Below are 25,769 nucleotides of genomic sequence, written 5' to 3' on the forward strand. Positions count from 1 at the left end.
GAAAGATGGACACTGTTCTAGACAAACATTTTAAAATAATAGAATACATCTGAATTAGCAGAAGAGCTGTTAGAGCAGCTAGCTTAGCCCCACCTTCAGATTGCTGACTCAGTAGGTTAGGGTGATGCCGGAGAATTTGCCTTTTACATAGATTCCCAGGTGAGTCCTCAGATGCTGATAGTCTTTTTTAATTTTTTAAGTTCTACATTATTTTTATTAGAAAGTCAGATATACAGAGAGGAGGAAAGACAGAGAGGAAGATCTCCCATCCATTGATTCACTCCCAAAGCAGCTACAACAGCCTGAGCTGTGCTGATCCGAAGCCAGGAGCCAGAAGCCTCTTCTAAGTCTCCCAGGCAGATGCAGGGTCCCAGGGCTTTGGGCCGTCCTCGACTGCTATCCCAGGCCACAAGCAGGGAGCTGGATGGGAAGTGGAGCTGCCGGGATTAGAACCGACGCCCATATGGGATCCCACTGCATTCAAGGCAAGGGTTTTATCTTCTAGGCTGCAGCACTGAGCCCAGATGCTGATATTCTTGCTTGTGGCAGCACACCCTGAGTCCCTCTGCTCCAGAAAAAGCATTCACTGAGGAGATTGATTCTAAGAATGGTGTGCAATAGATTACAGAACTCACCATTTTCACACAGATAGGCAAATTAGAAGTTTGCTGGGTAGGGAGAGGCATAAAAGAGAATCTAGTCTGTAATTATTATTAATTTTTTGTAGTTTAGTTTATTTGAAAGGCAGTCAGAACTTGTATTTGCTTGTTCACACCCCAGATCCTTCAATAACAGAGGGCAGGTCATACCAAAGTGGGACTCCATCCAGGGAGTGGCAGAACCTCAACTACCTGAACCATCTCCTGCCACCTCCATGGGAGAACATCAGCAGGAAATGATTTGGGACTCAAGCACAGGCACTCCAATAAGGGATGTAGGCATCTCAGAGACCTCTGTAACAGCTGCCTCAAACATGTACTCTTCATGAGAGTCATAATTATACAAGTATCATGATTTCATGAAATTCCATCAGACATATGATTATGGCTTGCATACATTTTAGAATATATCGTAATGGGATAAAGAGTTTACTTCAAAAGAGAAAAAATAAAGCATGTGTGATTCATCTGCACCCAAGCAGCAACCTTGGAAGAAGGGCAGTGGAGAGAAGCATAGGTATTCATGATTTATTTAAGAATTACCTTACTATAACAGAAAATTGATTTTCCTAAACTCTTACAAAAGCTGTTAAACTACACACCCTTGCCTCAAATACCTCTGTAAGAACCAAGCAAAAGCAATGATCTTGATGCTTTACAGACCGCCTCCCCCCCCACCAAATTAACCAGACATACTTTATCACTCTTAGAGTGGAGCAGAGGGAGAGAGGTTGGTGTTATGGAAAAATGCAGGCCCAAAGGAGCAATCACTTGCATATTATTGAACATCACAAAGGCAAGTGCTGTGTTATCACCATCAGAGAGCTCAACTAAATTTCTGCTCTCATTGCTTTTCAGAAGTATTTGGCCAAGACAGTGTTTCTAAGAACTGCAAAGTCGCACTAGTTACAAACATCTTTAGCCTGAAAAATTCTTGGCGCTCCAGCTGAGGGGATCTGTGCCCTGGAATGCATGCACCTGCCTGTAAGGCTGCAGACTGCCAGGGACCGTGGAGGCACAAGGCAGCACAAGTCTTTGCCTTCTGAATCCTATGCAATATGTGCAGTCATGAGATGCCATTTGCCATTCAAGAGAAATCTCACTGTATAAGAATTATAGTGAAAACCTGTGCAATGCCATTACAAGTGTTCTTGACAAGCTGTGAGTTACACTGCTGGGAGTTTCTGTGAACCCAGAGCCTTCTGCACTTCTTGTTCTGAGTGCACTGTGGGAGGCTGGAACTCTGCTTTGTCTGGATCAATGGTTATTAGTGTGATGTGCTTTGATCACCCCCTGGTGTTGGAATGTAGAAAAACAATGTTGTCTGACCTTGAGTCAAAACAAATCAGTGAAATCTACGGATGGCTTGATGAACCTGGAGGACTGTGCATAAGGGATCCAAATGATTACATCAGCACATACGAATGTTCATGACAGAGGAGGGAAGAAAATGCTCTCATAGAAAGGGGTTTTCCAAAGGAAGGCCTGCAATTTGACAATATAAAGAAGAAAATCTTGAAGGTATGTGATTGAGTGCTTTGGCACTTGGGTGTAATAGGACACATTGGAGTGTGTTGGATGGTGCCTGCCAGGAAGCCAGGTGCAGCGTCTGATGGGGAGGTGACAGTTACAGTGATGGTAGTTGCTTCCTCAGCCTCCCAAAGCAGAAAGGACTGATTGAGAGGAACGACCTCCTTTTGTAAAGCAAACTGCAGTCACTGCAAGTCAATACGCTGATCTGCATGAGTTATGGTAACAATTTGGATTAAATAACTACCACTACAATCCAGGTCCATTGTTAGCCACTAATACCCCCTCACACATGAGTACTGGTGTTGCCTTAGTCAGGAATGTCTTGGTGATGTCCTCGCATTGTTTTACAATGTGTGAGCTAGATTGGTTTTCTACCTTGATTCAGTTTCTGTTTGTTACATGAATCTGTTTTCTGGTATCATTAGTGCTCAAGTTATCAAGGGTCTGTCATTGCTTTCGATATTAGATAAAAAGGGAAAGTTTCAATTTCCCGTTTTCATTTGTATTTTTGTTTCTAATTCCCATTGTGCAGAGATGAACAACAGAATGATTTCAAACATGAAACTCCATCACTGAGGATCCTGACTTTTCTCTGTCATGCACTCCGCTACCACAGAACACTGATGTAATTAACTGGTTGTAATTAACTGGTTGACCAGATTTAGGGGTTGATGTCATCTGGCATTCTATGTCCTCACACATATGTTAAGGATATGTATACCTGAGTGTGTGTGTGCACACATACACCTGACAAGCATATATCCATCCCACTTCAAGACATTGCCTGAGGACCCTAGGACCATGCCTGTAGAGCACTTGGAGTAATACGACACACACAATGAATCTGGATCAGTGTCAGCTGTCATTGCTGTTACCAATGCTTTCTGTACAAATTTTCATTTCCTCTCGGGAGCTCTTCTGACCCATGGCTGTAGGATTCCTCTGTTGTGTGTTTTCAGAAGACTTCGGCCTTTCTTCCAAATCACTGACATAATCTAAAGTTCAGATCTGCAATTTCACGTTTGCATTCTCGTTTAGAATGTGTCTCATGAGAACCAAGGAAATGTCTGTTTATTTTACTGTATTTCCAGACCCCAGAACATATTAAGTGACCAACAAATACCACTTATTTTAGTTGGGTAAATCTGAATCTTTTTTGAAATATTTAATAGGTGTCAGCAAATAGTTGATGGCTTAACAAAAAAAGTCTTTAAGATAATGTACATACAATATGTGCCTTATGCTGAGATAACCATCCTCGTTATGAAATGATTGATGAGGATACTGTACTAAGCCTACAGACACATTGTCCAAGTTACTTTCCATAATTCTGACAGGGGTGTCTGGTATGGCCACACTACGGAAGACCAGAATGAGGCTGACAAAAGCTAGGCTTTCCTTCCACTCCTTACAGAGGAGAAGTACATTTGTGAAATTCCCCCAAAAGCCTTTTAGCTCAGCAATTTTCTTCACATTAATGAATTTGTCTCTGCTTTCACAATAATCAAATTAGCATTTTTCACAATAATAATCATCATTCCTTCTTAAGATCGGCAGGGCAATTATTGGAACTGAAGTTAATGAATTTTGTTTTTTCTAACACGAAAATGTGTTCTAACTGGTACATGCAAGTGTATATACCATGTACATAGTATAGATTGTATAGTATTTAGTCAGGGTCAGTATACTATTCCCTTAAATATTTGTCATTTCTATATTGTGAAAACCTTTTCATAAAGAGTATCTCTGCATCTAGATAGTAAAGCATGTGAATCTAAGTTAAAGTCTTTGCCAATTCCACCTGCATACTCAGCATCGTTCCATTTTCTAGTAAATGTCCTTTGAGAGACATCACCTACATAATTACCATGAAGGCCACTGTCAGCATTGAAAGAAAAAGGACAAAACTCAGTGCCTGGAACTTCTGTGGTAGAGAGATATGAATTATGATGACATTGTGAACAAAAGTGTCATTATTTGATTTGTGGCTAATTAAAGTGGGATAAGGTAATGTAATTTAGAAAACCAAGACATGAGAACCAGTGCAGAATGTTCACTTTCCAAACCTATGAATATGAGGGAGGTACTGGAATATGAGGAATGGGAGACTTGAAAGATGCCTAGTAGTTCTTTAATGATTTAGAAAGTGTGTATATATATCACAAAAACGGAAATTTAAATATATATAGTTTATATTATTTACATCTCAGTTAACTTTTCCATATGCATATGTTTAATGCATATATGTATATATGTTATGTACTTTACTTTTTAAAATCTATGTAATGTAGCCAACCTAAGTTGATGGAAATTTTGGAGGCTACTAATAACAAGATATATTAAAAACAATTATTTTAATCAATAAGTCACTCTACACTGGTGTAAAACTTTCCAGTTCATACAGTACGGTCACATCTTTTTCAACTTTATTTCATACCAATCCTGCATACCTGAAATTCAAGGATAGGTTCCAGTTCAAGGGCTCAAACCTAGATTTTATGTTATTTGATTCCAAATCTAGCAGTCTCTTGGATACATAGATGTATATACATATGTAATATATATATATATACATATATATCCTATATATATTTATACATTTGATATAGATACAGATAAATATAACAATAATAATGCACTTTTATTTTGAATTTTATGGTACAATTATGTAGGGCCTGTGATAACCTCCAAAATTTCCACCCCCAAATAATTTTCCCAATATTGTTATAATAGTATAGTCCTTCATAACAAGTTATAATAATGCTTTTAAAAGCATAATTTCAGATCCAGCATAGCCTAGTGGCTGAATCCTCACTTTGCATACACAGGGATCCCATGTGGGCACTGTGTCCTGGCTGTTCCATTTCCCATCCAGCTGCCTGTTTGTGGCCTGGGAAAGCAATAGAGGATAGTCCAGAGCCTTGGGACCCTGCCCCCACGTTGCAGACCTGAAAGAAACTGTTGGCTCCTGGCATCAGATCAGTTCAGCTCCAGCCATTACAGCGACTTGGGAGTAAACCAGCAGTCAGAAGATTTTTCTCTCTGTATCTCATTCTCCATGTAAATCTGCCTTTCCAATTTTTTTTTAAAAAAGCATAATTCCCTTCAATGCAAGCCTGGTCACAGCTTAACTACAGTTTCAGCACCATTGTGTTATACAAATGAATTCACTTACCTTGAAGTAAACAATAAAAAGAAGCATCCAAGTTCATTTCTCACATTTTCTTTTCATAGAGAGGGTACAATTGGCAATAAATGTCTGCAAAAGAAATTGTGGCTATTTTCAAACAATTTGGAGAGTTTGTCATTTCATTCAGGTCTGAAAGGGGAAGGCTGATAGCAGGGAGCTGTTTGGTAAAAACTGTATGCTCCAGCCACATGCACAGGATAAAATCTTTGTCTCACTACAGTGTTCTGCTCCTTTGGGAGGTGGGAAGGGAACTAAAGGAAAAATAAAACTAAACATAAGTATGCAATGTGAATCTCTGGGGTTATTCAAATAATGTTTAACACTCTAGTAAAGAAATTTAAAATATATGTATATATCATAACCAGCAATTTTTGGTCAAATGTCTACAGTATGCCAGATGTTAGTAACACACAAGGACTGATGATGTATCTGCCAGTTCCCTTAGCCTGTCCCAGCTTTACTACAGCAGATCTTTGCACAGAGAAAGGGCCATGGAGAGAGAGGTAGGGAGATGCATGGAGCCTACCCTAGGCCTATGCTATCAGTTCACAAGTGCCCCGAATCACAATTAGTTCAGAACTACCATCTCTCCACCCCCCACCCAACTACCAGATTCTGTGAAACCACCCTAAAATGGTGGTAGGAATTATCTTACTCATTTAGCTTCCTTCCCCCAACCCCCCACAAGCCTTAGTGAAGGTGTTTTCAGCTCAATAGGAGTTCATGAGATTATTTTTAATTGAGTAGTTTTCTGGCTTATCAAAGGCACAGAGTTCTTATCTCCTCATCTGGGACTCATTTAACATAAAGCAGATGGATAGGCCTGTGGTTTGTCCCATTTGGAGCAGTGGGAAATGACTGGGCTGAAGACAGCAAGCATTCTGTTAAAGCCATACAATCTATCCAGAATTGCAAATTGTCCCACTGAGTGACATGTGTAAATAGATATTCAGATGGTTAAAAATAGAGAATTCATATTTACAAGTTGCAGAAATGAAATCTGTTTTTCTGCAAAATGCTTCCAAATTCATAAGATCAGCTATGAACTAGTAGATAATAAATCCTACAACCCTGATATCCAAGCCTGTTGGTCGCAAATGTAATGCCCTGTTATTTTATAGTTCCTCTATTGAATACATAATTACGACTTTCAAAAATTGTATGCAGAGAACCATTCAGGGATTCAAGTCATTCTATTCACAGAGCTGTTTTATGTCATACTTGCTAAAGTTGCACAAGAGAATAATTGGTGTGTTTCTTCCTCTTGTGGTTAAACATAACCCTGCCATAAGTTAATAAATGTATGGACACCTTATTCATATTCAGAAGGCAGATCAGCAGCAAAGTTCCTGCTCCATGACTACAGTCAGGACAAGTTAATCTAACATCATATATGTATCACTTGGGATTGCTTAACATGAGCATCTGGCTCTAAACTTTACATTGTAATCCAGTACCAATCACCAAGAGGCAAAAGGGACCAAGGCTGTTATTTCCACGCCAACAAATGAATAAATCAGGCAGAGGCAGGATTAGAAGATTACCAGGAACTTTCTAGTACAGGAAATCTCCTGGCTCTTGGATTCAAGACCAGAATGTAATTATTTGTGGGGACTACACATTCATTTCCTCAGTAATATTCTCAAGTTCCCAGGTATGCTGAGCAGAATTAGGGACCGGGTGCAGGAAGGAAGGTCTCAGAGATGAATGCTCTGTATGTGAACACCCTCATCCTGTGTGGCAGTAACTGGGTCTCAGTCCTGGCTCCTGTTCCTGACTACAGCTTCCTTCCAATGCAGACTGTTGCATTGCCACCCATGTGAGAGACCTGTATTGTGTTTTCTAATATATGGCTTTGGCATGTCATAGCCAGGGTTATTTCAAGCATTTAGGGAATATTCCCTTTCCCTCTTCCACAAATATTTTTTAAAAGATTTATTTTTATTGGAAAGGCAGATTTACAGAGACGAAATAGAGAGAAAGATCTATCCACTGGTTTACTTCCCAGCTGCATGCAACTGCATCAGCCAGAGCTGAGCTTATTTAAAGCCAGGAGCTTCCTCTAGATGTATCACATGGGTGCGGGGTCTCAAGCTTTTGGGCCATCCTTCACTGTTCACCAAGCCACAAGCTGGGAGCTGAATAAGAATTGGTGCAGCCAGGACACAATCCCATAGGTTACCCATATGGAATCCTGGTGCATGCAAGGCAAGGATTTAGCCACAGAGCCATCATGCCAGGCCCATGAATGTTCTTTAAATTTTCTTTATTTTTATAGATCTTTGGACATTTATTAAACCAATTCTGCACATTAAAGACTTTGGGAACACACTAAGTATGGTTTCAGAAAAAATGGTTAGCCGGGTGTAATCCAAAACATAAAATAAGAAAACATCTGAAGGAGGAAATGATCAATTGGGCCAAATGCTTCTGAGAGATTTAGACAGAATTCACATTAATGTGACCATGTGCTCGGCTACTCGGGGAAAAAGGAAAATTATTGTTTAACAAGCTTGAGAATTTTAAAAAGAAACAAACCGATATTGTGATACAGTGGGATAAGCCACAGCTAGGGAACCTATTTTGGAGTATGCCTCCTTTTGTCCCAACTGCTGTGTTTCCCATGAGTTCCCTACTAATGGGCCTGGTAAGTAGAGAATTGCAGTCCAAATACCTGGCCACCTTCCATGCACATGAGATACATGGATAGAGTTTCTGGTTCCTGGCTTCAACTCAACCCAACCCTAGTCACTGCAGCTACTTGGGAACCCTAGCTACTTGGGAACTCAACCAGTATATGAATGATCTTGCTGCCTTTAGAATAAAGAACTAAATATTTTTAAAAATATTCATTTAGAGAACAGAAATAGTAAATGGGACCACAGTTAAAGTAAAAACAAGATTCAACAGAGCAATTAGTTTTAAGACAGTTAGCTAGAATCTTTGCCTGCTTATTGAATGGATTTAATGGAGAAAATCAACACAAGGTAAAGTCCTTATACAGTGAACTTTCAGACTCTACTAAAGGAATAAATTAATGAATGAAGCCTGTAGAATTGCTGCCCACCTATCAAACTGATGCAAGGGCTATTCATTAGTCATTGTCCTTTATCCACTGAGTTTGAATTCTCTATGATAGCCTAAGTCTCCCTTATCTCCTCCAATAGAAAAAGGGTATACAGTGCTTGTATTTAAGATAATACTCAATTACTTTTGCTATGCTCATTCCTACACCAGCCCCCAGTACTAAGGTAATAAAGGATGATCAGCAAGAAATCAATTATTGATCACATAGCTTCAACAGATGCCTCCTATAATAAACACACAGATAGCTAACTTCAGGCCACAGATGTCTCCATCATTATTACTATGCAGACACATAAATTAAATTATATGTCTTGGATCTCTGAAATGCACAGCATACAATTCATTCCTTTTTTTAATAAAGCTTATTTGTTTGTTTATTGGATGAAGAGAAAGAGGTCTTTCCTCACTCCCCAGATTGCTGCAATAGTTAGTGCTGGATGAGGCCTAAGTCAGAAACCAGGAGATCCATCCAGGTCTCCCACATAGGTGTCAGGGTCCCAAACAGCTAGGCCATCTTCTACTGCTTTCCCCGGGCTAGTAGCAGGGAGCTGGGTTGGAAGTGAAGCAGCTTGGACAGGGAACTGGCACTGATTTGGGATTCCAATGTTATGGGCAGCAGCTTAACCCTCAGTGCCTCCTTGTCTCCATTTATGAGACAGTATAGAAAAGTTACCTCTCTCTTCACCTTGAAAACAAAGGAAAGCCTTAAAATAATATAAAATATCATGATGAGGAATATGATGAAATTGATTTAAATGCAAAATTTCAAAAGATGATATTGGCTAAAACTTATTCAGTAATTAAGATATTATATTTAAAAAGATTACAGCCCAATTACCAGATTGTGTGTCATGGCACCCTAGAGAGACACAACAAATCCCTAGGGTGCAGTAAACTATTTTTTACTTGGGGGAGAACCCACAGAGTCTATCATTAAATTATGCTATGCTCTTTTATGTCATGTCTTTGCCAATTTGAGTTTGACCAGTTTCTCTAATAAAAAGCAATTGCTTCATGAAAATTACTGTGGGACAGGACGTGAGAGTAGCCATGTCCAATCTGATTCCATGGTTTGAAAAAGTATAGAGTGTCCAACACCCACACTCATCTGCTTAGTATGTAGTTAAACTTCCTAAAAAATGAAATGCATTTTTTCATAAAAGAAAGGATACGATTATTCATATGATAATGAACCTATGTGAAGCACAGAAAAATAACAGTCCTTGCATAATTATTAGTGTCTGTGCCTCAAGGAGCCAAGAGCTCTGGCCTCATCATCTTGAGGGCTAGTAGACCCCCAATGTAGAGCAAAGCAAGTAGCTGTCCTAGTCTAACACCATTAAACATTTGACTCACATTCTCTGGTCAATAACTATCTTCCCCATCATAATAAATTAATTTCTCTGCAACCCTGTTCTTGGTACAGTAGGATTTCCTACCACTGGCATTAGAAATTAAGTGATTATGATTCATACATGCTTCTCTGTGAGCCAGATGACCATGAGGTTTAACTGGGGATGGTTGCACCTCAAAGTACAAACAGAATCAACTGGCTGCACTTTCAAAGTTCAGAGACAATGACCAGAGCTTAGCTTGGAGATACACTCACTGTATAGCTGTATATACAGACACATTTATTTAAACATATGCACACATAAATACATATAGGGTACTTCAAAAAGATTGTGGAAACCTGAGTTAAATGTATTTGACACAAAAATAAACATTTGGTGTAAAGTGGAAGTTTGCATAATTTTAATAGTACCAGTTTTTCATGGACTTTTTGAAGGTTCCTAGTATTTATGGATTTCGTACATATCTACAGGTAAAATTGTTTAGTACCTCAGGGAAGTCTGAGAGCTAATTTCCCCCCAAACTGACCATTTGTACTTTTTTGGACAACTGGCACAGAGGTCCATTTGATCCTCACGCAGCTCTGTATAGTGGGTGCCATTTTCACAGGTGCAATAACAGAGTGAAACAATTTGTACTGAACCATAAAGTAGGTGCTGTGTGTTGGGTTTCTACACAGGTTTTCTGACTACTCTTTCCTTCATTTTATTTGTAACCTTAATACATCATTTCACCCAAAGGAACTCAGTTTCAAGAATATGTTGGATTAAAAACATACATAAGCATATAAAAGTAATTAAATATAATTCCAATCTCTTAGCACCTGAATAATATTAAAGGGAATCTAATTTAAAGCCCACAGAGACTCTGCTAAAATTGAAAGCTCTTTCCTTGTCTCACCAGCTCCCAGACACACCAGCGTGCTTTCTATCCATCTCCAGCTGCCCTGTTCTGTATCCCAGAGTCTTGCTTTCCTCTTATTCCCTGCTCTGTCACCACCTGCCCAGCGGGAGTGACCTGGTGAATCCTGCGCTCACCACTATCCATCCTGGGCCCCTTTGAGAGCCCCAGGCTCGGTCCTCCTCCCTCCTAACAGGCACCAGGTCCGTAGCAGCCCGGACGGCCTACTTTTCACTGTCTGACTGCATTTCTACAGGAACCATAACTGGAACGTTCTAATAAAAAAAAAAAAACTCAGTTAACAGATAATTAACAATAAATATCTGAGCTACACATTTGATCATTCTTCTTTTTAAGATTTATTTATTTTTAATTGGAAATTCAGATTCACAGAGAGAAGGAGAAACAGAAAGATTTTCAATCCTTTGGTTCATTTCCCAACTGGCTGCAACTGCAACGGCCAAGAGCTGAGCTGATCCAAAACCAGGAGCTTCTTCTGGGTCTCCCACAGGGGTGCAGGGTCCCAAGGCTTTAGGGAAGCCTTTCATAGGCCATAAGCAGCAGCTGGTAGGGAAGTGGAGCTGCCAGGACACAAATCAGTGCCCATGTAGGATTCTGGTGGTTGCAAAGGGAGGATTTAGCCACTAGGCTACTGCTCCGGGCCACACTTTAATCATGCTTGTATTTACTTCAATCATTCTCATGTCAGGAAACACATAAATATTGTTTTTAAAACTACAAACAAGGCCTGGCATGATAGCATAGCAGCTAAAGTCTTTGCCTTGCATGCGCTGGGATCTCATATGTGCTCCAGTTCTAATCCCTGCAGCCCTGCTTCCCATCCAGCTGCCTATTTGTGGCCTGAGAAAGCAGTCAAGGATGGCCCAAACCTTGGGAAACTGCACCCATGGGGAAGGTGAGGAATTTATGCGCTGGGCTACTGCGCCAGACCCTTAATTTTTATTTTAAGGGCAGAAACACACAGAAAGAAGGAGGGGGGATGATGGGAAGGAGGGAGAGAGGAAGAGGGTCAAAGAGAAAGAGAGAGATTCCACCTGCTGGGCTCATTCCCCAAATAACTGCAATGGATAGTGCTGAGCCATTGGAAGCCAAGAGCCAGGGACCTCCTCTAGGTCTGCCATGTGGGTACAGAAGTCCAAAGACCTAAGCCATCCTCCATTGCTCTCCCAATCCATAAGCAGGTAAGTGGATTAAAACTGGAGCAGCTGGGCCCAACACAATAGCCTAGTGGCTAAAGTCCTTGCCTTGCCTATTCCGGGATCGTATATGGGCATTGATTCGTGTCTGGCTGCTCTACTTTCCATCCAGTTCCCTGCTTGTAGCCTGGGAAAGCAGTGGAGAACGGCCGAAAGCCTTGACACCCTATATCCATGTGGGAGACCTGAAAGAAGCTCCTGACTCCTGGCTTCGGATCAGCTCAGCCCTGGCCATTGCGGCCACTTGGGAAGTGAACCAATTGATGTAAGATCTTTCTTTCTGTCTCTCGTTCTCCTGGTAAATCTGCCTTTCCAATTAAAATAATTTTTTTTAAAGATTTATTCATTTTTATTACAGCGGAGCAGCTAAGACAAGAACCAGCACCCTTATAAGATGCCAGCACTATAGGTGGAATTGTAGTCTAATATGCCAAGGTACCAGCTCAACTGTTTTACATATATATATATATATATATATATATATATATATATATATATAAAATTGCACAGTCAGATAAACAGAGAGGAAGAGAGACAAAGATCTTCCATCCAACGATTCACTCCCCAAGTGACTGCAATGGCCGAGGCTGAGCTGATCCAAAGCCAGGAGCCTCCTCCGGGTCTCCCATGCGGGTGCAGGGTCTCAAGGCTTTGGGCCATCCTTGACTGCTTTCCCAGGCCACAAGCAGGGAGCTGGATGGAAGTGGGACTGCCGGGATTAGAACCGGCATCCATTTGGGATCCCCATGCATTCAAGGTGAGGACTTTAGCCATTAGATCACTGTGTCGAGCCCTCAACTTTTTTTTTTAAAAAAGGTTTTTCTCAAAAAGCATGTAAAGGTCTGAACATAAACTTTAAATGTGTCAAATTTAATCAGTAAAAATTGTGATGTTCTTTAGCTATTTAGACAAGATATTTTCCACATGGATGAATAAATTAAAACACTGTACATGTTAAATTATGGATAAACAGGGATCATCTAATTAACAAAAATTTGCTCAGCATTTTAACCATCACTATGACACATATATCTTACAGACTAAAGATGCAAAATTATAGTGAAGTTGGATTAGGTAGAAAAAACATCTGACAATATTCAGTGCCTCTTCAGAGTAAAAACTCTCAGCAAACCAGAATTGGAAGACAAATTCTCATTCTGACATAGTGTGCACGCGCACACACACACACACACACACACACACACACACACTTTCTGTGAGTAAAGAGACCCTGTACTTTACCTTCCAGGTTAGTGCCTATGATGGCATATTGGTCATCTTGTATAGGAGAGAATCAACCTATTTCTCCCTCTTTCTCTCTCTCTCTCTCTCTCTCTCACTCTCACTCTCACTCTCTCTTTCCCCTCTCCCTCTCCCCCCATTACCACCTTCTCTCTATTTAGACCCATACACTAAAGAATAATATAGCCAAGGCCTGATCCCATAACTAGGACTCTAGAATTTTTCCTTCTAATACCTTGTATTAGTTTAACTATTGATATCAACATATATTAGAGTGATCCTAATAGTTGTAACATGAATACTAAATGTAGCTAAATGATACCTTCTGCTTTTTTATTCCAGGCAGCACAGTAAAGTAGCTCATAGTAATTCAACAACTGTTTGTTAACTGCTTATTTATTGCATAAGAGCAGAAAGTCTTGAAGAAGATTGGCTAGATTAGTGCTGACATAAGAGTCACTGGCTAAATCCTCACCTTGTATGCATCGGGATTCCATATGAGCACTGGTTCATGTCCCAGCCGCTCCACTTCCCATCCAGCTCCCACTTTTGGCCTGGGAAAGTGGTAGAGGATGGCCCAAAGCCTTGGGACACTGAAATCATATGGGAGACCCAGAAAGAATCTTCTGGCTTCTGACTTAACATTGACTCAGCTCTCTCCATTATGGCCATTTAGGGAGTAAGTCAATGAATAGATAGATCTTTCTTTCTCTCCTTCTCTCCTTAACTCTGCTTTTCTGAAAAAGAATTTAATTTTTTTTTTAAAAGGACGATATTCAACAAGATTTTCAGATAATCAAATCTTTGGACATGTGTGAGTATAGGAATCTATACTATAAAAATAGAGTTACGAAGAGAAAGAGGAGAGATAGAGAAATCTTGCATCCATTGGTTTGTTCCTCTGAACAGCTGCAATGGCCAGGACTAAGACAGATGGAAGTCAGGATGCAGGGTCTTCATGCAGATCTTCCATATGGGTACAGGGGTATAGGAGTCCAAGGACTTGTGCCACACTCTGCTCCTCTTCCACATGCATTAGCAGGGTACTAGAATTCAAATGAATGCCCGTATGGGATGTCAACATTACAGGACTGTGTATTTTACCCACTACACCACGTTTCTACCTGCCCCCCAAATCTGTACTTCAAATTATAAATTCCATGAAATCAAAATATAGTCAAATATTTCAAGTAAAATTTTAATTCCAAAATTGACATGTCTTAGAAGTGTAAAACATACCACTACCTTAGTATTTTGATAATGTTGAGCTTATACTACTTTGGATGATTAATGTAGATTAAATATTATAATTACCACCTGCTTCTTTATATTTCAATGTGGACAATATAAAATTTAATAGTGATATAGCTGGATCTACTAGTAGTGCATGCCTAGACACAAATCCAAACTTTACCACGTATAAATCGTATATAATTACCTGCAAGTTTTACCTTTTGAACCCTACCTCCAGGCCTATAAAATTGGGTGCAATATCAGTTCCCATTCAATGTCTTATTGTGAGATATAAATGGGTTAACACATACATCGTTGTAGAGTCCCCAACAAGTCATGAATTCTCATTAAGGATTCATGGTTATTATTATTATTTCTAATTTTATGCAGGTACATAAAGAAGTTTGTAATGCAATTAAAATGTAAATTTTTGATGCAGAATATTTTTAAATCCATACATAGCCTGCATACATTTTCAAAGAGCTTTTAAAAGACCCCCCATATGTAGTTTTCATACTAATTTTATCATTTTAATGGCATTTCCATTGAGAATAGACGTACTGAGAATCAAAACGCATAACAATGAAGAGTGCCACCATTAAGATTTTATTTGGGTAAGGATTTTCAAAGGAGATTATAGCTGTCATTTAGATTAATAGCTGAAGAAACTTGATTTTTTTTTTCAGACAGAGCCAATGTCCTTCTGACATTGTAGTGATTCCTACGCTGCTGTGGCTGCTTGTTTGCCATTTTTATTATATTTTAACAAAGAGCCTTGCTTGCTGCGAGGTATTAAAATTGTAAAGCAGCACACAAAAGTGGATGGCTTATTTCATCCAATTTTCAATAAGGATTGCAAGGTTTTGAATCTTTCTTTATGAACAATGCCTGTTCAATTATAATACATTATTCACATTATCATCATCTGAATGCTCTCTGAAAAATGAGAAAAAGCTCTTCCAGGATAGAAGGAAGAGGTAGGGGTACTTTCCTTCTGTAGGCACCTGAGTCAGGAAATGCTGCATATAACTCTCAGGCTAGACACTGCTGAAGCCAATTATCAAGGCTATTGTAGGTTGAGACAGCATTATCTTATGTTTTTCTGGAGACTTCCTGACTAACCACCACCTCCTACCCTTTCTTGGCTGTGGGAATAGTGGGATTCTCCATGATGTGGCAAACACAGACTCAGATGTGGATTCTCTGATCTGAAACCCCACAGTTAAGTGGGTGACTAAAAATATTGATAATGGGCCCGACAGCGTGGCCTAGCGGCTAAAAGTCCTCTCCTTGAATGCACCACGATCCCATATGGGCGCCGGTTCTAATCCCGGCAGCACCACTTCCCATCCAGCTCCCTGCTTGTGGCCTGGGAAAGCAGTCAAGGACGGCCTAAACCTTTGGGACCTGCACCCCCGTGGGAGACCTGGAGGAGGTTCCAGGTTCCTGGATTCGGATCGGTGTGCACCGGCCCGTTGCGGCTCACTTGAGGAGTGAATCATCGGACGGGAGATCTTCCTCTCTGTCTCTCCTCCTCTCTGTATACCTGGCTTTCCAATAATAATAAATCTTAAAAAAAATAAAAATATTGATAAGCCCAACACAATTGCTTGTCCAGTATTTGGATGGAAAAGATGCTGGGAACCTCCATGGGGGAAGGCAGAACTCTTTTTCTATTGTTAATTTTTTTTATGTTTACATACTTGTTCAGGAAGAATTCTGAAGGAGGGTATGGCAGACAGACTTTCAAAAAGAACACAGGCTTTAGCCAACTTATTTCATAATTGTGAGACTCAGATGCAAAGTCAAATAGCCCTACCCTATAACAGTTCATATATCAGAACTCCATGTTTGCCAGCCTTGGCACTCTGGGACTTAAACCAGGGGTCCCATTTCTTGCACCCAGGCTTTCTTAGCTTTCCGAGTTCTGAAGTTTTTTACTTAAACTTATCCATGCTTCCAGCAGCCCATGGTTTCCAAACTGCAGATGACCACCATAGACATCTGAACTGTCACTATATGACAATCCCTTTATGAAATTATCTTTCATGTATCTAGATAGATACATAGAAAGCTGGACTACTGATTGTCTCTAGAGATCTGTAATGTAGCACCAATATCAGGAAATAATTTTAAATTGTGAAACTCAAGGGATCTTTCAAAAGCAGTTAGAACTGCTATAGCCCATGATCACAAGTTTCCTTTTTGTCCTTAAATTCCTAACTGATAAAAAAATTAGGGCCATGTTTCTTTTCTTGGGAAGTCAGCTATCACTAGCTCTTTCTTCATTTTCCAGTCCTTGAGCTGAAGAGACTTAACTGAATTTCAGTCATGATGAGTGCTCTATTCATGTGATATTTAAACCGTGAGCAGACAGAAAAGAAAGCAAGCCAACCAGTTGTTCGTTGGTTGTAAGACACTGCCAATTAGATGTCTGATTTCTGCTCCCCACACCTTACCACCTAAAATTGATTTGAAATATATGGTGGAGCTATAGTTACAGCTAACAAAGCGGAGTTGATAGCTGCTTACACAGTGCTCTGTGGGATATGGGAACATCTTACTTCAACTCACAAACACCAACTTATTCCTTATGAATATCTTTCTACAGTTTTTAAGACAAATGTTTTACAAAGACAAGACATAGTAAACCTTTATGATGGCCCTCTCTGGTGTTCATTAAATCAAAGTGAAGATTGGAGAAAGCAGAACATTATCAGTGGCAGGGTAGTTGAGTGACCTCCAAGGATTGACTGCTCCCTAGAGAGCAGGCCTGCACAGGATGCCCTGAGGGTGCAGCGAGAGAATCAGAGTATTTGAAAGGACCCTAGATGCCCACTGATACTTAGATCACACTTGAAATTGCAGAAGGGTATGTGCTCTTGCTCAGATTTTCGCCTCTCCACATTTTAGAGAAAGAATGGATACGGTCAGGGGTTCGAGAAAATGGAATAATTCTTGATGGCATCTATTTTACCCAATATGATGCTTGATCCATGGTGGATGAGCATAAGAAGTCTTGAATAACTCTTAGGCAAAAGCATCAACCTTTTTTAAAACCAAAATTAAGTATTTTTAATCATCACCTGCTCTCAAACAACTCCCCATACCTGATTAATGATGTAGGCAGTTATTACTGCTTCAATGTACACACTTACTATTTCAAAAAGACCCCAAAAGAGTAATCAGGTTTTAACATTTAAAAACAGAGTTTAGGGCCTGGCGTGACAGCCTAGTGGCTAAAGTCGTTGCTTTGCACACTCCCGGATCCAATATGGGCGCCAGTTCATGTTCTGGTGGCCCCACTTCCCATCCAGCTCCCTGCTTGTGGCCTGGGAAAGCAGTCGAGGACAGCTCAAAGCCTTGGGACTCACGTCAAAGATTTAGAGATAGCTCCTGGCTCCTGGCTTCCAATAGGATCAGCTCTAGCCATTGTGGCCACTTGGTGAGCGAATCAGCAGACAAAAGATTTTCCTGTCTCTTTTCCTCTCTGTAATTCTGACTTTCCAATTAAAATAAAATAAATCTTAAAATTTTTTGAAATAAAAACAGTTCATTACTGACCCACAGTTCGACAACAGAATATTCTATAATTTATGTGATACAGTTTTTTCATATAATGAAGCATGAAGGAAAAAGATAAAATGTTGAACAGTGGAAACTGCTCCCACTTAAAAGCCTCTCTTGGGATTATTGCTACTTATACTGCAGAAGATTTCTTGCAATTTTTCATAAAACAAATTAGCTGGAAGCAGAAATATGCTAGATAATCTGATCTGCCTGCAGTTAAAATCCATAGGTTTAGAGAGTGAGTATTGGATGAGGAGGTGAAGACACCGTTTGAAGCACCCATATCCATAGCAGAGTATCTAGGTTGGAATCTTGGCTTTGCTACCCATGCCAGGTTCTTGCTAATGCACAAGATGGGAGCGTGCAGGCAATGTTTCAATACTTTAGCCCCTGCCATACATATGGGAGACTCAGATTGAATTTTGGGCTGCTGGTTTTAACTTGGTCCAGCTCTGGTAAGCATTTGAGGAGTGAATCAGTACATGGAAGATTCTCTCTCATTCACTTTCTCTGTCTCTGTGCCTTTAAAAATAAACAGGAAAATATATCCAAAGTAAAATTTTAAAGAAAAGTCCATCCCAAGCATTAACTGCTTCAAGTAACTTGAATAAACCAAGTTAGCCTTAACCATGTTATCACGTAGTGGGGTATCACATTAGCACCACTATCTCCCTCCCCTGCCCCACCAATGTGTCCACACATGTCCACACACTCAAGCCCCTGTGGCTGGCCTGGGTGTAGGCTTAAACTCCTCCTGTTCTCTATGCAATGACTTCCCTGTAAGTCACTTCTACTTTTCCCTGAGATGTCAGGGTAGCTTGAACAATTATAAGCAACTCCTCTTGCTCATTAGGCTTTGTGATATTCTGGCTCTAAGGTGTTATCCGGATCCCCTATATGAGGGAAAGTTTTCCAAAGCTTATGCAAAATCTGTGCTATCAAAATATTCTGTAAGAATCTGAAATTCTTCGCAGAAATATAAGCATGCTTTTTTTTATTCCATTTCCACATATTTTATGCTGTTACGCTCCTGCAGTAGCTGAGACACCTGAGCTCATGACAGGTTATAAGCTGTCTCCTTGCAGCTACACAGCTAATTATTGTAGGATGGCCTTGAATTCACTCCAGGTCCAGTGGTCTGTCTATCAGATCCCACTGGATAAGAAAATCTGGCTGTTTGTAGTCGATGCAGTGCGTCCATGTTTGCTGGAGACAGCACAGACCGGCAGCGGCATTGCTTTACTAACAGCTAATGCAGTTCTCCATGAAAACATATCCCTCTTTCCAGAAGTAAATTAAATGGCATAATCTTTCCATAAACTGGATTTAGTAGCAAATTCTCTATGATAAACAGCATTCAAATTGGAATCACCTCCTCTGCCATGTGAAATTGAGGTTTACTTTTGATGTGCTATCTCTTGGATGACAACTGACTACAAATGCAGGATCATTTAGTAAGCAAATAAACCACTCCGTGAGGAAGTAACATAATACATAGCAATTTCATAAATCTCATTTCATCTTGCTTTCCACTGGTTTGAAAGAATTAAAAAGGACATTAAAAATGCATTAAGTAGATTGTAGTATTAACGACTCCATTTAAATTGTTCCATGATTTGTGAAAGCACAAAGAATAAAAATGTACCTTGGGAGTGCAAACAAGAAAGTTAGGGGAACATTTGGCCTATCAGTTAAGACGCTAAACATCAGAACACCTAGGTTCAAGCCACAGCTCCAGCCCCCAATTGCAGCTTCCTGTCATTGTGCCTCGTGGAAGACAGCAAGTGATGGCTTGACCAGATGGTTCCCTACCTCCCACGTGAGAGATATGCATTGAATCCCTAGCTCCAAGCTTTGAGCCAGCCCAGCCAGGCCTGGTGTGAATAATTAGTGCCAATAGATGGCACTTGATCTTACTTCCTGAGTTTAAAAAAACAAATGTCTAAGGGAATGACTTTCCAATGGGGATTCCTAGATGTTAAAGACTAGTTAAAGGATCACAGAAGGAGTGTTTCTTGGCTAGACCTCTGTCAAGCCAAAAAACACTTCACTAAAAGGTCTCCCTTAATATCCCCGTTTACCTCAGACACATGAATGAAACAGTATGGAAATCATCATAGTCTTACCCACTTTCCTGTAGCCCTTGAACTTTTTTACCCTAATTATGTAAAGATTGTCAAAAATATAATAATAATAAAAAATGTCTGTAGTTTGTGTTTGAATTCAAAAAAATTTCGTTTGAAGACAGTGTTCAAGAATACAGGCATGACGGGAATAAGGAAAGAAAAGGAAACATTGAAAAATGCGTATGTTGTCTTTTTTTATTTAGGGTAGAAAAGCATATTATTTTTGAAACCCTAGCCCAGCACCCACTTTATTTTATTGCAGTAACATAAAATGTTCAAACTGATTTGAATAAATACCACTAGATAATATTCAAGTATCACATGACCACAAACTAATGTTACTGATAACGACATAGGTAGACACACATTAATAGAATATGAATTCATAAGTGAATTCAAAATAAAGGTGGATGTTTTGTCAGCCTTCAGAGCATTTTTAAAGTTTTATTTATTTTTATCGGAAAGGCAGATATACATAAAAGAGATCTTCCATCTGATGGTTCACTCCCCAAGCGGCCGCAACGGCTGGAGCTGAGCCAATCCAAAGTCAGGAGCTAAGAGCTTCCTCCAGGTCTCCCACGCGGGTGCAGGGTCCCAAGACTTTGGACCATCTTCAACTGCTTTCCCAGGCCACAAGCAGGGAGATGGATGGGAAGCAGGGCCGCTGGGATTAGAACTGGTGTCCATATGGGATCCCAGTGTGTTCAAGGCAAAGATTTTAACTGCTACGCTATCGCGCCAGGCCCCTTCAGAGGATTTTAATGATGTTGAAACAACTGCCTACCTCATGACAGGTGTGAGTATAGCTAGATCTCTCTTAATCATTGTACCAGTCAGGGTTCCCCAGGGAAAACTGAGAGAAAGAGAGAGGAATTGATCCACATGGATAGAGGTTAACACATCTGAAGATCAGCATTTGGCAAGCCGAAGCACCAGGCGAACGGATAGCGTTATTTCAGTCCAAAAGTCCAGGAAGAGGTAATGTTCACTGGGCATCCAAAGGCTGGTGATATCAGTACCCAAGTTCAGAGGCAGTCAGCAAAGAGGACATGCCTGCTCACTGTCACTTAGTTCTATCAAATCGTTCAATTGACTGGCTGAGGGCCACCACATTAGAAAGGGATATCTGTCATGCAAAAATATCACACAGGTATATCTTCAATAATCTTTGATCAAATATTTGAGGACCACAGGGTCAGTCAAGCTGATACATCAAAGTACTCTAATTAAATATTAAAAATACAAAATAGAGCAGGTGACTGCTGCTTGTTATATATACATGAGGCCACTTCCATTTAGATAAATAGAAAAATCCTATAAAGAATAAACATTTTAGTTATAGAAATATTGGACCATAGAACCAATGTGTATCCTTTAATTTCTACTGTTGGTATTCAAACTATTGCAGCGTAGGAATTCTAGAGAAGAAAGGCTTACAATTAGCTTCTAGGAGTTATTGCCTTTTCTGCCAAGCATGAATAATTCAATTCCTATCATCCAATATGATTGAGTTGGGAAGGATATATATTGCATGTCAAAAGAGTCATTCTTACTTTTAACGTGAACATCCGATAGCTAGTTATGTTTATGTAAACAGAAAAAGGTTGAACTTTCTAGAATTTGTTCTTACCCAAGCTTATTTATTTCATTTTTTATTTCATTTTCATATCCTTTGTAACATAAGATTAATTTTCTGATTAGCATATACATTTTAAGAATGTCCTAAAATTAATACATTCTTGTCAAGAAGTTAATCTATAAACAAGTTATTAACCACTATGTAAATTTAGATACAAAGTTATGACCAGGCTGAGTGCACACCGGCTATGACCACTTGTTGTTAATGCCAAAACATGAATTTGTATCCTATCTCAAATGTAGTGAATATTTTCCAGCAAATGGCTAGAATTTTGGACTCAATCCACAGAATTATACTTTTATTGTGCATTTATATACAGTGATATAGCTTGCAATGTGTTCTAATGGTCCCTCCAGTAACCATATCAATTAAATTGCCATCAAGATTTGCAACAATAGGATTTGAATTAAATGGCTTTGCTCTTTAGCATAAATCTTCTTACTTGAAAAGGAAAGAAAACATTTTTTGTCTTTTTTCTTCTTTCTCTTGTGGTATTTGATGAATAGAACCATTTTGCAGAGGGTTACCACAGATAACTGCATGGCGGGATAGAGTCCAGAGAGATGGCTTATTTATTTAACTGAAATTTGTTAATATTTTACAGGAATACATAATTATCCATGACTATATTGTCAGGAGACATTTCAATGGCAGCATGATGGACTTATGAATGTTTATGAAAGACACCTATTGTAAAACTAGAGGGGAAATCAGTGGGGAGGCGAGGGAATTTGAAGAGGAGGACAGGAAGTCCCAGTTCCTATTATACTGTGTCATAAAATAAATAAAATAGATACAGTAATTTATCTTAAAAAAGAACATGTAATTTAATTGGTACCTTAGTCTAGACTTCTGCAATGTTCTATCTTAATAACTGACTATGCAACCAGCTTTAAAGAGAACAAATCGTGGAATGTAGAAGTTTTAACCCATATCTCTTTTAGTACCTGTTTGCATAAAGGAAGGGCTACTTGGTACTGTTGTAAGACCAGTCCAAACTGGCCTGTGAGAGCAGAATGTGCACATGTCTTCCCAACTCTGTTTGGTGACTGCATGTTGTAGTGAGATAGGTATGCAGGAAGTAATTCAACCATGTGAAATTGCAGATGCTACACATCAAGGTTTTTAAGTTTTTTCTTTCTATATTTCTGATTGCTAAATATTTAACAACATACATTCAACTCTATAATGGAAGCCTGGACAAACGGGCTTCCTGAGTTGTACCAGGAAATTTCAGGTAAAAGTATAAATTCCAACCCTTGGCAAGGACAGGATTTGAGTGTTCCTCAGGTATATACCAACAGACATCAAAGGAAAGATGGGAAAGAGTCACACATCTACCTGAAACTCCATGAAGGTCCCACTCATAAGCAAAGCAAACAATATGTGCAGAACTCAGGACGCCGTTTTTAGGAAGATGTCTGCCAACCGCCGAGAGGGATCAAGTAATGAAGGAACACAATGCTGTCAGTCTCTACAGGGACACATCTTCGCTCCTTTGCTAATGGCCTGGATTTGTGAACTCCATCACAGAGATTACAGATTTTGCATTTATACCATAACATTCCCTGTTGATGTTAACTGTTCTCCATTTTTTATTATCATCATTCAGTGCCCTCTGTAAGTTCATAAAAGCCTACCTACAGGAGTACTGGCGCAAGGAAGTTAACTGAGAATAGCATCAGATGTAAATGGACAGCCTCAGATGTTACAAAATGTCAAACACATGAAACAGAAACATTGCTCAATCTATAATAAAAATAAGATCATTTGTTACATTCCCTCTAATGTACCCCTGGATAACAACATAAATTATGTGTCATATACGATCTGTATGTAATGTACCTTTGAGCCTTAACTGGAAATGATTAGGCAATATCTTAAATAATCTAAGCAGAATTCCAGATTGGAGAGGTACAAAAATAGCATTTAGAATACCTTAATCCATACTCCAGAATTAGCTACTATAGCTCTTTCCATATTTTCTAGTCAATATCAGAGTGTTTATATTAATATAAAGGATGTCAAACATAATTTTTCATTGGAAAATGTGGGATATTCAAGAAATATGGTTGATTAGAATTTATACAGGGTCTTGTAGGTTTGTTTGGAAAAGCAAAAGACTACAAAAAGTCCAGTAACCTAACACTTTCGTGTTAGAGCCACAAGTCCAGAATTGTACAAGGCCTGATTAACATCTCACATAATAAAAGATGAGGCCCCTGAATTCCAATTCAAATATATCAAGAATTCTGAAAGAGGCTTGAGTTGTTTAACTCTTTTTGTTAAAATGCTGACATCATTAATAACATAAAAACTTGACTCATGTTTTTGTTATGTAAAATATTACACAAAGTAATTTATATGCATGATCTACAAATGTTTGAGAGCAGTTTGAGTCCGAAGTGTTGCTCCTGAAAAACACATATTTACAAATATATATATGAGAATGTCATGACTTTCTCATGCTTTCCAATTAAATTTTCTTAAAGATTTTCTTTGTTCATTTGAAAAGCAAGTGGACAGAGTAAGAAAGAGGTCTCCCAATCACCTTTTACTATCTAAATGGCTGCAAAAGGTGGTGTTAGGAGAGTCTCCCATGTGGATGGCAGGGGCCACTGTACTAAGGACACCATGTGCTGCTTTTTCAGGAGCATTAGCAGGGAGCTGGATCAGAGCAGAGTAACCAGGACTCAAACCACCTCTCTCATACAGAATGCTGGTATTGCAGGTAGCAGTTCAATTGTGTGCTATCATGCTGGCCCACTAATTACATTCCTGTATTTCCATTTTATACTTATCTCTGTGACAAGTTAAATAATTGTATTTATTTTATTTTTAAGAAAGTGATTTAGTTTGGAATATTTTTTATATTTGCAGAAAAGTTATGAAGTTGTTACAAAGAATTCCTATGTGACTCTTGGCAATTTCTCCTACATCACCATCATTCATTTGTGGTAAGTAAAGAATCAACATTAGTACATAGCTGTGGTTTTTTTTCTCTCAATATCATTTTTCCTGTTCAGGATCTCATCTAGAAATCACATTATACTCAGACATTGGAGCTCCCAGGTCCCTCCTGCTCTGTGGAAATTTCTCAGAAACAAATTTCCTTGTTGTTGATGATCAAGCAGCTTTGAGAAGCACCAGTCAGTTTTTATGAGTGTCACTCAGTTTAGATTTGTTTGATGTATTCCCCTGGCTGTACTGGAGCCTGAGCTTCTGGGAGGAAGATCACGGAAATGAAGTACTATCCTCATTATTATTGACATGCATGTTATTGACATGACTTATCACTTATTGCGACCTTGATCTCTTTAATTATATAGCATTTAGCTTGTCTCTCTACTATGAATTTGCCCCCTTTCTTTGTCCTTCCCATGCTTTGTTCTGTGAAAGCAAAGTAGGAAGTGCCACCTGCACTCAATGAGGTTTCAGTGAATGGAAAGGAGAGGTGAAGGGGAAATATTCCTCCTGAGGTGAGCCACAACTGCATGAATTATTTGAAATTCTTCTGTAAGGAAGATAAATCTCTCCTCTCCCAATTAATATTCTTTCAGTCATTAATATCAGTGTGGACTTACGGGCATGTATTTTATATCCTAAATTGTAGTCCGACTTGCAATATATACTTTGTTTCCAAAGTTGTTCTGGCATTAGCTCCTCGGAGTTTAATTTTATTTGTTTGGAAGTTGAATATTATTAGTATTCATTTGAAAGGCCGGGGTGGGAGTAGGGGAAAAGAAATAGACAGAAATTGTATATCTTAGTGGTTTATTCTTTAGATGTCCTCAACAATCACAAAATACCCTTCCAAATCTCCCAGGTGGGTAACTGTGACTCAAGCACACGAAGCATTGCCTTCTGTGGGAATTACAAAAACAGCAGGTTTTTGAACCAAAGTGTTGCAATATGGGTTATGGGTATCATCACTGATGAACCAAAGGCCTGGCCCTATACTTTCTCAAATGTATACTTCTGTACACAAGCATTTTCAAATTTTACACAAGTCCTAAAGTT

Source organism: Ochotona princeps, chromosome 4, assembly GCF_030435755.1.
Source record: "Ochotona princeps isolate mOchPri1 chromosome 4, mOchPri1.hap1, whole genome shotgun sequence".
NCBI classification, from domain to species: domain Eukaryota; kingdom Metazoa; phylum Chordata; class Mammalia; order Lagomorpha; family Ochotonidae; genus Ochotona; species Ochotona princeps.